Source organism: Bombus flavifrons, chromosome 9 (genome assembly GCF_040668555.2).
Source record: "Bombus flavifrons isolate JBK064 chromosome 9, iyBomFlav1_principal, whole genome shotgun sequence".
NCBI classification, from domain to species: domain Eukaryota; kingdom Metazoa; phylum Arthropoda; class Insecta; order Hymenoptera; family Apidae; genus Bombus; species Bombus flavifrons.
This window is the reverse complement of record NC_138450.1, coordinates 6,091,647-6,107,915: the sequence shown is the minus strand read 5'-3', so window position 1 is coordinate 6,107,915 and position 16,269 is coordinate 6,091,647. Positions and strand designations below refer to the sequence as shown.

General features: G+C 38.4%; 1 long non-coding RNA gene across 5 annotated transcripts in view; it reads right to left on the bottom strand.

Moving 5' to 3' along the window:
* LOC138183596 (uncharacterized) overlaps nucleotides 1-16,269 on the bottom strand; it is a 215,168-nt gene that overhangs the window by 159,834 nt on the left and 39,065 nt on the right. For 4 of the 5 annotated variants that reach the window (XR_011174090.1, XR_011174088.1, XR_011174089.1 and 1 more), the window contains exons 2-4: nucleotides 9,527-9,681; nucleotides 9,351-9,456; nucleotides 4,757-4,812 (exon numbers count right to left, since the gene is read on the bottom strand). This is a non-coding gene — a long non-coding RNA (uncharacterized LOC138183596). The remainder of the gene's footprint in view (nucleotides 1-4,756; nucleotides 4,813-9,350; nucleotides 9,457-9,526; nucleotides 9,682-16,269) is intronic. The other variant, XR_011174091.1, reaches the window with a different exon arrangement.

Below are 16,269 nucleotides of genomic sequence, written 5' to 3'. Positions count from 1 at the left end.
TTCCGGGACTTTTAAAACCCTTTTGAGGTACTCTGGTTAGCCACAATGTTTACAATGCAACTATCAGCGAATAGGGTGAGAGCAAGGGGCCGCGGAGTCACGCACCCGTATCGAGACTGGGCTAAAAACCAGGGAAACCTTCGCACACAATCCCCGATCGCGTGTACATCGACACTGTTCAATGGTCGAGGACTGTGTTTTCAACGGGAATAACGATTCGTGGTAGAACGTATAATTAACATTCGGCGACGTCATTAAACCAACCCTTCTCTACATGCTCTATATGTTTTAAACGCCGACGGAACGCTAACGCGACCGCTTAATAGATCGTTGTTGCTCGTACCTTTTTCCATTCCCATGCTTCGCTATAACAATTTATGTCGTTTCGTGATTTTTGGTTTGGAAGTATTTTAATTTGGATTCTTTTATTTCTTGATTGTACTCGAGTTTCGTGATTAGATTGTTGTACATGGGTTACTTGTTCGAAGAAATTGTATCTAAAGATTGTTAAAACATGAAAATTATGTATATGTGGAAAGTGGTTTAAAGAAAATAAAAGTGGTTTCACAAAGTAAAAGCTTAAAACCGGTAAATGGTTATTAATTGTGAAGAATTATACGTTGAAAGGTATGTGACGAGGATGACTAAAGATATAAATAAAAATACGAACGACTACGGCTTGAAACTCATCTGTTTGACGTATTCTAACACATGGGCCTCTTCTAGACATAGGATAGTTATCTTTTCCGATAATTTATTACGACAGCCAGAAATATATATGAAGTAACTTACACTGAAACGAGCTCGTGTTTCCTATCCAAAATAATATATCTGAGTAAACATATTCTACCAGTAGAATTAAAAATGTAAAAATCAATTTCCTCTATACAACTTACATATATATACTATTTCCAATGGATGAAAAATCATATTTTACATATGAAAAAATACAATTTTTTCACAGGGAAACATAAGATTCTCCAAACAATTACGCGTGTTATGTATACGGTACCATACAAGTCCAAGTCGTCTACACCCTAAAGCTGCCTAATCCAGAGCACAATTATTCATAATTAATCCACTTTAAACTAGGCAACCTCCCTATTCTAGTCAACCCGGATCTAATTCATCCAACTGTCCCCGTTAAGACCCAAATAATGCCGTATGCGAAATTCACGTGTACCGGCGTGTTAGCGAGACCACGAAGAGAACATCGTCCATTTAAAAACGCCGGTGTTTGCCCATAGTGCGTGTCAAACTTGTTCGAATTCGAATCCAATCCAGCGTCTACGTCATTGGTTATCAGTAACAAAATAGACGATTCTAGAGCGCCGAACAGTAAATCTGTCGGCGTAGTCTCAAAATTGAAAGTTTATCGATTTTGCATACAAGGCGACCAATTATAACAATGAAATCATTGTAACATTGAATAGTCGGCCTGTGATGCGGCCGGTCCAGGTCGCGTTGTTATCGCGCGACGGAAAACGGCCGCGTAACTACTCGTCGCTTGAATCATCGGCTGACAAATGGGCCGCGAGTCGCGCCGAATGACAAATCGAAGCTCCAGATTCCAGCACGTGAGGGTGAAATTACGGTGCGATCTGCCAACACCGACTGGTTCCGCGTCGTAATACTTCTCTGTCGGACGTTCGAAGCAGAATCGTACAAAGTGAGCCGTGAGTCCACGCTTAAGAGTGAACCCTGTTGGTGAAGATCACGCTCTATCAATCTGTCCGTAGCTTCTGGTACTCTTGCGAATAGACGTGACTAGACGCTCGATAAATCTTTAGCTGATTCATCGGCATTTATTTGCGTCGATCGTGTTGGTATATCGCGATGATTTCGAGAGATCATGATTTGCGGCACTCTTTGCAGCTGTACAAACGTATATACGTTTATATCGATACGTGTTTATCGATGTTTAATACTGTTGCATAATACTGACTGCTGCTTAGTCTTGCTCCATAATTATTATCCTTTTTACATAAAAATGCAAATCCTCTTGGTACGGGAAGATTTAATTTGTTTTATATATGTTCAAGATGTTTAATATAGTTGGTCAAGTTCATCAATCAAAAAGTAGGAAAAGATGACGATGTTACAGTTATTTTTTCAAACTTATGGAATTTGCAATTATCGATGTTCGATTGTCCGTGCAACATACGAACTCATGGAAATAAATCATTTGTTTTCCGAGAAATTCAACATTGATTACGCATCTAGACTATGAAATTGAGAAACCTACAAGAAATAATATTAGAAAATCCGGTTTCTGTGTAACACAAAACTGATATCGATGCGATGCATGCATATCTCATCTTAAAAGTTGTCAACTTTTTTTCTTCAAATTTGAATATGTGATTCATAAATATGCCAATATGTACGCATATTTAACGTATCAGTCCATACAATCGCATTACAGCACTCAGCGTTAAAAAAAAGAAAAATCCGTTTCGAAAGCGTAACTAACGATGCAACAATTAAGAATTCACTGAATTATCACTCAACGAGTAACGCCCAAGTGAAACACAATATACCATGACGTATAAGCCTGTCCCATAAAGTACACTCGACCATACGCGTGCATGCAATAAACGTTTAGGATGCATTTAGCGTTGGCTGAAATACGACCAGGCCGCGTTTGCTGCGACATTTTAACGTTTTATAAAGATAGAAGATGTCTAACGCATATTGCTTATAGAGAAAAGTCCATTATTTTTAGTTTCCACTTTCGTATTTTCAGCGTGAAATTCTAGCCAGAATATCCCAGCAGTGACGCGTCCTTAACGGCCACGATAAAAATAAGACGAGTGGGGGCGAGTCAACCCTTTTCGGCCAAACCACTCGAGTTATCCGCGTTGAAAATACGTCAGCATGAATTACGACCCTCCTAATTCGCCCTACTGGCCGTGAATCTCTCTCTCTCTCTATCTATCTATCTATCTATCTATCTATCTCTCTCGATGTCTCTCTCATCCCTCGTCACGGATTAAAGAGTGTGATCCCAAGGAATCACGCTTCGCGTCATTGCGGTGAGCCGCGTCTCTTCAAAATGGGGAGGGACAGGGTGGAAGAGGAGAGCGGAGAAAGGTGACGGATCTTAGGGGATGGAGAAGCAGCCTGAAAATGTGTCCCTCTCGACTTCCGGCCGGATAGAGTCCTGGAACTCGGCAAGTAAGGCAGGTAGCGCGGAGTAACTTATCGCCTAATAAATTCCAGCCATTAGACTGCGGGAAGTAATGGATGTACCATTTGCACCCTCCAGTACGCTTAGTGGTGGGTAACACGGTAGGCGTGAAAGGGAGGACGAGATGATGAAAGAGAGAGAGAGAGAGAGAGAGAGAGAGAGACAGGCAGACGGACAGACAGACAGACAGACGGACAGACAAGCAGACAGAGACGAAAGAGAAGGAGAAGCCGTTGTACCGGTTTCCTCTCTTGGCTAGACGAATTCCAGATATCGATTTAAAGTTTGGCGTTACTCGGTTACTGCATACATTTAGGCAAAGACTCGATTAGGTGTAGCAGCAGCTATCCAGGCCGGTTGCACGGCGCGTTTATCGCGTCGGCCAGAAGAGAAGGCAGCATGCCTAGAAACGCGGTTACCTGTTATCGCTTTCGTGGTAACACGATTTTCGAATTGAATCGAGAATCGATGCCGGCTAGTAAATCAGAAAAGGAATCCACGGACAATTTTCACGACTATTTTATGCGGCATAAAACGCTCACGCAGATAAGGGAATGACGGATAACCGTGCGCAGAGGTTGCGGACCCAAGTAACGAGATACACACACACACATACACACATACCCAGCGTCTATCAGTTTTGCCTGCCATACTATCGCGATCTTCGCGCTTTAACTGAAATCGGTGGTAAGGTGCCAGTAACAAATTTTCGGATATACTTGTAAAGTCTACGACCAAGCTGTGGCTTCTAGGAATTAGTTAGAGTTTTAGTATCGCGCGAAGTTTCTAGGAAAAACGTTGATTACCACGGTACTGAGATCGTGGATGCTTATAACGAATCACAACTCGAAACATCTTATTTGGTATCGGTAAATACTGAACTTGTAACATTACGATTGGAGAGATTTCTGCAAGAAAACTTCGTAAGACGAAGCAGTGAATTGAGTAAATTACGTTAGAAGTACTAAATCTACTTGTTTAATAGTAATTACGTTGAAATTTATGGTTTGAGAAATAAACAGGAGTCTTATAATAATTCCATTATTTGACTAGAAAATGTTAACATTTGTCAGATCTATGAGCTCTTTTTCTCTTTAATTATATTTATACACCAGATATTTTTCGTATATCATAGTATAAGTTTAAAAGATTTCATAATAATTATCGCATATAAATTTAGTTTTATTATCGTTTATCTGAATAACTGGTGACTGTGTATTAATTGCGAAACGTATTTCTAAAGAAATTTACTGCAGTTCAAAATATGAATAGGTTGTGCAGTTACAATAAGGGATCGTTATCTCGAGGAAGGAACATTTGTATACGAAAATACAGCAACATTCTCCAAATAGTTGAAGGTTTCTGTTTATCGGTCGAAAGTTGTTCTGTTCACGAGCTTGATATTCAACTTTCTTTGGTTAAATTGCCGTAGTTTGCTCTACTTTCCATACTGCCACGTTACTTTGGTCAATTTGTTAAACTAATCTGACTGACTTAACCGATTCAATGTAATCTTGACCTATTTGACTTCGATTATATTTATGCTAATTCAACGTAAGTAGAACCTACCTTGGCTATAATTCTGGATATCTTCAACCAAGTAATTTGCATATTACTCCAAATATCTGTAAAGAAAAAGACGATAAATCCGAAAATAGAAAATATTCCAATGTAATATTCAATAGTAGACAGTAAGTCAAGTATGTACAAATTTTAAAAGACTGGTGATAAAAATATTCGTAATGAGATCAAGAAAGACAATGTCACTATCGTCAATAGAGCAAAAGATATCATTCAGTAGACTTTTTTTTTTTTTTTTTTTTTTTGTTTAACGTGGAGGAAATCCGCGCGGACACCAGGTCGCTTCTGGGGAAAAGCGGCGTGGTAGTGCCGGACTCCAACCTACTAAAACCTCCACGATGACCGTCACGGCTGCGATCGAGAGGGGCCCGGGAACCGGTGTAAGCGATACACCGGGCCCCCATCATTCAGTAGACTATAATTGTCCTAACTTTGCTCGAATTTATTCATCATGACATTATTATCACGTATTTAACCATTTAAACGCGAATACGAATATGAGTAGCTATTAATTTTTTCGTCTTCTGGTATCTGTTTTATGAAAAAGAAATTTTATCGTACGACTAACTTTTACAATCGAGGATTTCATATTCACCTCAACCTAACGTCGTAATTGCGTTTTGTCCACGCTAATGCCAAAAATCAAAGTTATCGCTAAAAACTCTACTTTAATGCTATCATCCATCAACTATTAAAAAAGTCGATTCCTCTTCTGAAACTTTTCAAAACTCTGCTACAGAAGGCGCTCGCCCACGATTTCCAATTTTATCGATGTCCCTTACGGAGAGCCACATAAAACTCGTAGAAACGTAAAGATGGTTAAGCCGCGGAAAATCTTAAAAAGCAGTTACACCCTGTCCCAGTTCCTGAGATCGGCCTGTCCTCACACCGACGCAGTAACGAATACGAACGATCGGGTCGCCTGTTTACTAAAGGAGATCCTTTCGTTAAAAGAGAGGCCTCCTCGACCTTACGTTGCGAACTTTCCACTCACTCGAGAGTATCTTCGCAGTTACATGTAACGATCGGTCGCCTTCGTCTTCTTGGTCACCGTTACGAGAGTCCTCGACGGAGAAGTTGCGCAACGAAGGCGATCATCTTAAAGAGTGATAAAGATGAAAACTTGTTGGTTAATGATGCGATCCCCTTTGAACCATGGGACGAAGACTCGACCGAGTGGAAACTAGACGAGTATGTTCCCGAGGGCTGAATGGGCTAATAGTGGTAGGATGTCTTTCGAATAGCGACCACTATTTAGCGATTCGATATCCGTCGAGGTAATTACCGCTGCTGCTGGTTGAAAGACCAATTGAAAATGCGACGTAGCGCTCGTTGAAAACAACTTCGCTTTCGAGACGATTTTACGTATCGTCGACTGATGCGACGCGATACCGTATTACGAAGTTCGAGTAATTTCAGTTCCACGTAGAAATATGTCAAGAGTGATTGTTAGGGAAAACATTGAAGCATCGAAACAATACTGACATTTTCGTGTTTAAAATGAATACACTTGCAGAGGCTGAATAATTACAAACATTATTATATCAGGAATGAGAAGCAAGAGGTATCATTGAGTGGAAGAAGAAAATAGAAAATGCTTCGCTTTGTTTCGGTAGGTCAAACTTAATTGCGTTTCTGTAAGACATTCTTTATGACTTGCGTGTTTCTTTCTAATTACATGAAAAATATTTAAAGCACAATTTGATTCCTTTCGAAAGAATCACCTTACTTCTTTCAGATCATTTTTAAGATTCACAGAGAATCTTATTGTTTTATCAGCGTTATTGTTTTAACAGCGTATCGGGATACTTTTGAAGAATAAATGTAAGCAGAATCCGCGGTACAGATAGACGTTTCTTCCGGCTTCGTCGGATTTACAGGATTCACCGTGAACAGAATCTCGAATAGAATTCTTCATGGTGGACTGACGAAATTCGTTTGTCAATAAAGCCTCGAGGAATATTCGTTTTATTAAACACACGTAGCTGGTCTTGGTACGGTTCCGTGCACACTAAATATCAAAAGAAATTTCGCCGTGCGATCATTCCCAAAGACCGAGTGCACCGTAAAACCGGGAGTCCATAGAAACGAACGTAAAACGGTTCGCTGTGCGTGGAAACGCTTATCGTTTGAAATTCCCTGCTCTTTTGGTCTTACCATTGTTCCAACGGCCCATTGCTCGACCGTTTCGTTATATGCACCTTAGAAAGGACGACGATTCAAGCAGAAAGAAATGTGCTCGTGATCGTGGAACGACTCGTTCGTCAGTAAGCCGCTTTATCGCATTCCTTGATTGCCCGTTTGTGTTTTTCAAATGATCCAGCTTGTCCGCAAACTCGTGCCAATTGCTTCGTTACGACCATTATTTTGTATATTATATTACAAAATATAGTGGGAAAATCAGTTTCAACAGTAAACCTAACGATAGATTACAGTTGTTAAAATATCTCTAATATCTTCTAGGACTGATGTATTTAAAAGAGGGTATCTATATAAAGTGTATCGATTCGTAATAACGATATGTGAATTGTATAAATATGTATATATATTATAACAGTAAAATATATGAAGTGTACAGATCAATGGTACATTAATAGTCAGAAGCAGCACTTGCTATTACACGACTCGTATATTCTCAATTATTAAATTTTCTTACGAAAATATCATAATTATTTTGTGTAATCATTTACATCTAGTCGTTCATCTGGGTTAAATTGATTATGTCCTTAAGATTTATTTATGAAGATGGAACGAAAAATGATCGATTTATATCCTCGAGTAAGTGAAAGTAATGGCCAAGAAAAATATTACACAAATCCTTGAGATTCACACTCTTATCGTAGCAACGTTAAAAAACATAAATGAATTACAATGTATTGATTAAAAAAATCTTTTTTCAAATAAAACGTTCAATTAACGCAACATTGGCTCTGAGTAAATGAAAAAGATACTTCCAGCAACTGCCTATTTTCATCAAAAGTCATGATCAAAGTCAAATTTAGCATTCGCAGCGGTACATCTCGGAGAATTTGAGCTCAAAGTATAACCACTTCGCTATAAGTATCCGCAGAAATGGTAAACATTAGACGAAGACTTATTTGAGAGGCACTGTAGGCTTTGTATAACGAAGCAAATGGTGACGCATGCATACAAATGACCCGGATATACATGGCACTGAAAGATCCCTGCCGCGGTTCCGAATGCACAGTGCCTGTTTGAAAGACTCCCAGGGGTCGTGTAAACTCGGCCGCGGCGCTCGTGAAAGCACAAATGACCGGTAGGGTACAGGTTGACGAGAATCGATCGACATACGCAGGATTTGCGATTCGACTCGGCAACCCGTGGTTACTATATCGCCAAATCGATATTAAAAGAGTCGTCGTTGCGATGTTGCGATACAATTATTTTACGTCCCGAGGTGACATCATCTGTAGTTGCTTTCGCACGTGCGCAATCACACGCATTGTACACCCTCGTTTATAAGTATTTGGAGGCGTCCAAATTATTGCCAATATATCAAATAAATGTATTTTAGGTGAAATTCTTCGATCTAATTTTCACCACTCTCATCTTAACTCAGACAACCATGTGGTACAGATAATAGAAAACAACAGTTAATAGTAATCAGTATAAATAAAAGTAACTGAAAGGAATGAACAATTAGTCCTAATGGAAGACATCCGAGTTGAGTATATTTTATATCATTATCATGAATATGGGATAGTGTGACATCAGGGAAGGATGTGGCGTGAGGGGTAATTGTTTATTAGCGTTGTCAAGGTATGTTGACGTTGTCAAAGAGTGTTGTGAGCGTTACCAAGGTATGTTTTGAAAAAAAGTGAGCACGGAAAACATTGTAACGAGAGTTGAGAGAGTCAGAGTTGAATTTATCGTTGTCGTGTGAAGATCGCTGTGTTGTTGTGTCGTAGAAATAGTGAGTAACGAATACATGAAACGGGGTTTTATATTCGATTTCGTGTGAGTGCAAACGATATTGTATTAATCATATTGTTACCTACAAACTAATAATATAACATTCCTGTATGAATATAAGAATCTGAGCTTTTTAATTCTATCATGGGTAGTCTGGATCGTTCATCAAGTTCTATAGGACATAGATAGATGCCCCAAAATTTATGAACGACAATGTACTTGTACAGTTATCTATAGGTACAGCTCCATTCATAAATGTCCACATTTGTCTCTGATTTTATGTATGGTACATAAATTCTGTTTCTAATTCGTTCAACACGTTCCCAATGAGATTTAGAGTAAGAGATTGTCAGAGACAAACAAGTAATTCTTAAATTATCGTGTTTAAAAATGAAAAAATTCTTAGATCGTTATCCTACATGAAAGTAAAATTCTGATTGATTAATCGTTGAAATTGATAACCTGAACGAACTATCACACTTTCTATAAAGTAAAAATATGTCGTGATACTTACCAATGAAACTATACACATGCAGTTATATATATACACATTTGAACGCATCTAGCGGTTGGTGAAGGTACAAACATAACCGTGTTGGTATACAAGGGTTTTCTTCGCTCATTGAGAATTGGTTTATAGACTACTTACGTCGCAATCGCTCCCAGGGAAAACGTTCCTCGAGCCCCGTAGAAGCCCGACGTAATAAATATAACCATAAAACCCGAACCGTAAAATCCAGCGGAGGTGGTATACTCTGGAATCGTATATATGTATGTACTTGGTGGGAACAGGATGAAGAATAAAAAGAGAAAGACAGAGTTTACCTATTGGCACGTACGATGAAAAGATACAGCAAGAATGGTGCGGACAGCCTAACCCAAACGTCTCTACACGTGTAGCGGATGGCTTTTAAAACACCGTCGACTATTTCGGTTGTGTATCGCGATTCACCGATCCTCACGAAGAAGTTGTACGCCTTCTGAAAAAGAATAGACAGTTACAACGATGCATTAGTGTATTAGATCGCAATGTGATATATTTTATTCTGAAATAAAACTTTAAATATATATACAGGTCAACAACTTGGTATCTATATATACATATATTGAATTACCTGCTGATTTTACTATTAATTCGAAATTCGTCCTACCAATATCACTGATAATATCTTTTACTTTCATACAGATTTTATTAACGGGTTTTTTTAAGATTACAGAATTTCAAGATGATCATCTTCTAATGTTGTAAATTTCATGGAACACGCGATTTCAAAGGGTTTGATAGTGTATACTTAATTCTATGCATATGAAGTATTACATCGGATACCAGTGACAAAGATCGCCTGAATATTGTCAAAAAACTAATGAAACATTCCTATTTGAATAATTAAATTTATTTGTTTGATTCATTAAACTTCTCATCGCCAGAATATTCTTCATTTATGTACATTTCACAGAGCTAACCTTTTGTAATGTACTATTTCATATTTTAATCCTATTGAGATAAAATGTGTGCTTTCATTTCTTTGCGAATATTCTTACAGATACATAGCATCATTTCCACTAGAATGTAAAACGATATAAATGCATATTTTGTACTTAAATAGCGAACATGATACTTTACTTGATGGTAAAAGTATTATGATTATAATTGAATATAATTTCTTCATAACTGATATTCTTTTTAACTGAAATTTCTTCCAGCTTAACAATGCTGAATATCTATGACAAGTAGTGCCATTATTCGCCACGGTAGTAAGATTTATTGAATGACAAACTTGTAGGACACAACAGTGCAGAGAATAAGGAAGTAGAATATATTCGATAAGTTTAGAACCCTGAAGTCTCTTGTAAGTCCACAAGTTCAATAACATCTAAGGATTTTAGTTTAATACAGAGAGAGAGAGAGAGAGAGAGAGAGAATGAGTTCCAAAACCACGAAGTTCTAACAAGTTCGGGCATTTAACTGACTTCAATTTTAGAATTAATTTTAGGCTGTAGCTAAATTTATCGCTTTCATCGTAAAGAGAAATAAATCGTGAATCTCAATTAGATAAATAGATTTTTAATTTTTATTCTAACTTGTGTATATCAATTCATAAATCCATTAATAAATCTAAAGACACAGTCGGTTAAATATAGTTCAAGCTACATACATTTTGCTAAAAACTGCCAGTATGTGTCCATTGTAACCAATAAAACAAAAAGCAGATAATTGCGTGTGCTTAATACTTGTAATATGGGTCATGTGGATTTACGTTTTTGCTTGCCGAACACAGAATTACAGTTTTCCCCGGTAATTTCATGCGCACCATTTCTTTTGTATCCTCAGTTTTATTCCCACAAGTCCATATTACGAACACTAAAAAATTTTGTACGAAAATTGTCAATAAAATCATAACAATCCCCTACATCATCCCTTACAAAAAGATCATAGGTATGATTCCGAAGAATGTCCATCCTCGAATTCTTTCTGTCTCTATCCCATACCCGATCGTCGATGATGTTCCCGATAGTCGAGCATCAGGAATTGCGAAGACCACTCGCTTGTTTGCGAGAATCTTGAAAATTCGCTCGAGAAATAGTTAGAATAGTTTGAAACAGTCTCGGCGCCATTCCCGATGATGTTAAACTACGGTGGCACGCTTCGATACTTGCGGATCGAACGGTTATCAGCGTGTGGAGATCGGTCTGAAGGATCCACGTATAGACCAAGTGTGGAAAAGGACACGCAAAGAGCTTTACACGGCATTCCTGTGGAACAGTTTCGCTGATACGGCAGTAATTTCGTAATTCGTACGCCCGGTGGTGGAGAGACTGGGCGCGTGTTCCCGTGGAAAATCAAGGGAAACCACCGGGGGATCACCTGTGTGTCCCAGTTTCCATTCTCTTGGTGTTGTAAGCTCTTTCCCTCTCTCTCTCTCTCTCTCCCTCTCCTTCTGTCTCTCTCTCTCTCTCTCTCTCTCTCTCTCTCTCTCTTTGGAGAAAGGTTCACCATGGAGAGTTCGCCTGAAAGCAAAGGCACCACGAAGACTCGCCCCTTCGAGCTGGATAAGTGGGTATTAGGAGAGTCAAGGGGTGAACAATAACGCGGATCGGTTAACTTAATAATGGACATTAGAGCGTTATACTGACTGGGAAGAGGAGTAGCTACGGTTCAGTCTGAAACTTACTTCTCGTGATGTGGGTGATTTGCTTCCAAGATTTTCTCCAAGCACTTTGAGAAGTCGACTTTGCCGCGGCAATGAAGACGCTCTCTCTGTCTCACACCCTTCCCTTGCGCTCTCTTTGTCCCACCTAGCCTGCAGCTCTATTCTCTCTCTCTCTCTCTCTCTCTCCCCCTCTCTTTCTCTATTTCCCTTTCTTCTCCTTTCCACTATTCCCCGGTGTACTATGAAACGATCCGGAGTCTCTTTGAGTTTAGCGGTGCCTGATGAAAAGGATTCGAAACGTGTGCCGTGATTTATTTCCGTGTTTCGTTCGTCACGAATTTTAAGAATTCCATAGGGCTCGTCGAGCCGATTAATTGGCAAATAAAATCGCTTTATTTACAGATCGTAAATATGTTATAATTAATGATTGATACTGGAATTATCGAACTGGCGGGTTTTAACTTTTTCTTCTCCCAAATACAGAGACTTTATATATTGAGTTTCAGTCAGATAAAAACATGGGATTGCTTTCTAAAATCCCAGTGATTCTGATACTAATTAACTAGTATCTTAGATATACTTAGAAATTAAAGTTTGATAGTTTTGGTGTTAAGCACGTGTTGAAGTTTTAAAAGTGTTGGTTATATAGAGACATCAAAATAGAAATAAATCAGAAAACTCAGAAGATTCGCGAGCGCTATAAGAATTGTCATGAATAAATGGATGTAAGGAATATTCAAGTAGCTTTTATTTGGAGAAAGCATTTGCTTTCCATGAGAGCATATATCGGTATTTGCGTTTATATTATAGGAATATCGTTTGTGCGGAACTAAAAAGAATAACATAGATTTTTGAAAAATTTATGAGAATTATATTTAACATTTGATACGAGATGTCTCACTGCGTTTCATTGGCGAACTCTTGTTGTTGATGACCGCAACTCTCCAAAGAGATAGTCAGCAGCATACAATGCATGTCAAAATATAAAAACGAACGAATGAGTGACGTGAAAATGGACACCCTCTGTAAAGTTCTAGAAACCGATGAACGTGTAAACATGCATATTGTTGCGTGTATTTGACAGTTACAGTGTGGAACATCAAAAGCAACGTGTAGCGGACCAAAAATTAAGCTTTAAATTTAACTTTACCGGAGGTACATTGATTATGAATATTGATTAAGTAGAGAAACTAGTTAATAATTTCCGTAACTTCGTGCATGGTTATATAATAATATTCCATATTATATATGCATGTGCAATAGTTACGTAACAATATTATAAAATAAAAAATGTGACTAAGGAAGAAGATCGAATCAGAACGTTGCGATATAAAGATCCTCAATATACTAAATTTTACACAAACGGTACACAATTTTTCATCACCAATAAATCCGAATAATCTCGTTTTCTAGAAACTTGGGTGTTAAATTGAAATTAGGAATATCCACTTGATTCGCGTAGTATTGTTTGATACGTTATACCAGTGTTAAGTATCGTTTGGCTTGGATATCCACTTGGCGGATCGAATAGGTGAAGTGAGTTAATCAGGGTTGCTTAAGCTTTGTTACACTATCTGTGTTCCATTATCACGGAATAACGTGCTGTATCAGTAGGAGATAACGTATCTGTACTGGCTCGTGTCAGATTACATCGCTTTGTTCGATAGAAAGAAAATAATTGAACGCGCGTAGAATCCGCGCCGATACCAGCGCGATAAAAGTAAAGTAATTAACAGGGCCGCGATGGTATGATAGCGAAATGATTATGTTCGTTCTCGGTATAACAGGGGGTAGGTGACACAAGACGCCAAAACGCAATTAACTTGATACAACTTTAATTAATGTAATGCGTGCAGAGGGTGGAATCGGGGTGTCTTAATGAGGTAAGTACACCTTAAATTCACGCGACACGCAACTGCGAACCGTTCGTTGTACATTTTGTCGCGTGACAGACAGACGTCGCACGATAAACCGGAAGCGTAGCTTCAGACACTAGACTGCTTTGCATGCCTCCGATAACGCTTTTTGTCCATTAACGTGATTAAACGTCCAGCTGGATTACCGCACGATCTTTTCCAAATATAGTTTGTGCATGCGCGCGTGTAATCGCACGGTCTCGTTCGGCCTTCTTTACCGTAAACGTCGCACAAAGGATACATCGTGTAGTGTCATTATAACGTTAAGCAGTATGTGTTATTTTTCTGGAAATTTCACGTTTCGGTTACGGTAGAGAGCTAGTCGAGCTGCGTACTAAGAGCATTTTAATCGTGTTAATGGCAATGGAGTGTAATTTGAAAATTAGACGCGCGCATTCTTTGGAACTGTTTAGTTGGGTATCTTCTAAATTCGTAGAAACAAAAGAGAGCTCAGATGAAATTGGGAATATTCTTTATTTCTGCTATATACACAAACGTTCATATGATAGCAAAATGCAGAAAAATGTAAGAATAAAGTACAGAGCGAACGATTGAAAATTTTATAATGCGACGTTAGGAAAAAGAGGAACGAATGGCATATAAGTGGCACTAATAATTCGACAATGTAAGCAATAAATGCGGATACATGATATGCGCATAACTAACTGGTAGTGTGAAATTTCTGTCTCCCTCCGGATTTAACTCGACTAAGTAAGTAGACTCCAGAGGATAGCTAGTTCAAGTGGATCTTGATTCACTTGTTAGATAAGAAAAACAAGTGGAATCTACCCGAAAATCTCTATAGGAATTATATAAGATATTTACTGCAGATATAGTTTCATATTAACATTTGCAGTAGAATTTGTTTTAAGCTTTACAATCTCCATACAGTGCTAATGAAATTAATGAATAACACGTTATACTATAACTATATACACTATATACATGTATAAATCGTATTGTATATAGCGGCCATTATAGACATTCACAATTTATATCTCGTTTAATGTCTTAAGCAAGAATGCGATGCAGCCGATAGCTAAGTCCCCTCTAGATAGTCTGCCACAGTTAACCGCAGCATTACCAATATTTACAGGAGCAAATTCCTTTAACTTGACCCCGGTACCTGTTCGACGTGTACGTTTGTATCGCAAGAACGTAACCTCCTCAAAGCATGCTATCTCGACCTATAAGCGAAATCTGTATTGTGCTGGTTAATATAACCTCATCATTAATATAATAGACAAAGATGACAGGTTGGTCAAATTTGGTTATTGAAATTGTCGTCGAAAGCCTTGTCTTCGTGGACTAGATTGTATTGTTCCGGTTGCAATCGCAGTTACACGATCTCTTTGAATACAGAGGGTGCGACCTATAAACATTATCAGCGATCGTGAATCAACGGGTTGCAACTGTTCCAGCCACTTTCTATAAGCGTAACCGAAGAGACAGGATAATTCTCTTCGCAAGTGGAAACAGCCGATTATTAAAATAAAAATAAAAATAAAATATTTCTTTTAATTGTAATATGTGATGTAAATGTACGTTTATAAATTTATTCCATAAAATTATAATACGTGAAAATAAATAGTTCAGTATTAGAATTAACATTCTAAGCACTAAACTACTCAAAATGATTGGTGGTTACACACCTTTTGTTTTTGAAATTACTTACTTTACTAAAAACCTATCGAAATTTTTGACAAAATTAGCCTTGAATTTTATTAAGACATAAACGTATCAAGTATAGTGTTCAGTTATATAGTTAAATATGCTATATAAATTATCATAAAGAACAAAAATCGAATTTGATTAATTAATATTTTTCAATCATTCAATCCCGTTTACCCCGATGACAATCACTAAATAAACGAAATAGTTCCCAACGACGGAGATCGCATAATTGTTTGCGGGCATCTTGAGAGAAGTGGACAATGCGAAGTTAAAGGGGTTGGAAATCAAGTTTATCGGCTCGATAAGCTGTATGCACGAACCGTTTGAACGGGTCTTAGCACGACAGGCCAGAAATTTCATTTCCTGGATAGATCTCTGGAGACAAATCGATTGTTCCGGGATCCCGGGCCGGGGTCAGGACAGAAGAGATTCACTTTGACGCGTCGAGTAACGCAACGCTGATCCTTTATCCTTTTCCTTATAGCCTCAGCCTCTTTCTTTATGATCTTCCGTCCCTTATGTGTTGTTACTCCCTGAAAAGATCCGACAAAAAGGTTGGTCCGCTGTGGTAACGTCACTTCTCGTGTAGCTGCAATTTTATCGAAACGAAATTTCGCGTAAGTTGTCCAACAGTTTCATCCAGAGAGCTGAGTTGCCTGCCACCTCTCCGGAGTCTCCCAAGAGTATCCTTTTCACCGGATGCCATGCCATCTCTTCCCACGGCTAGATGTTTGTGGTTTGTTAGAAGGACGTAACAAATAAGGTAATCTTCCACACATATAGCCGGCTTGTTGAAGACGGGTGCCGAGCTGACTCTAAAACAGCA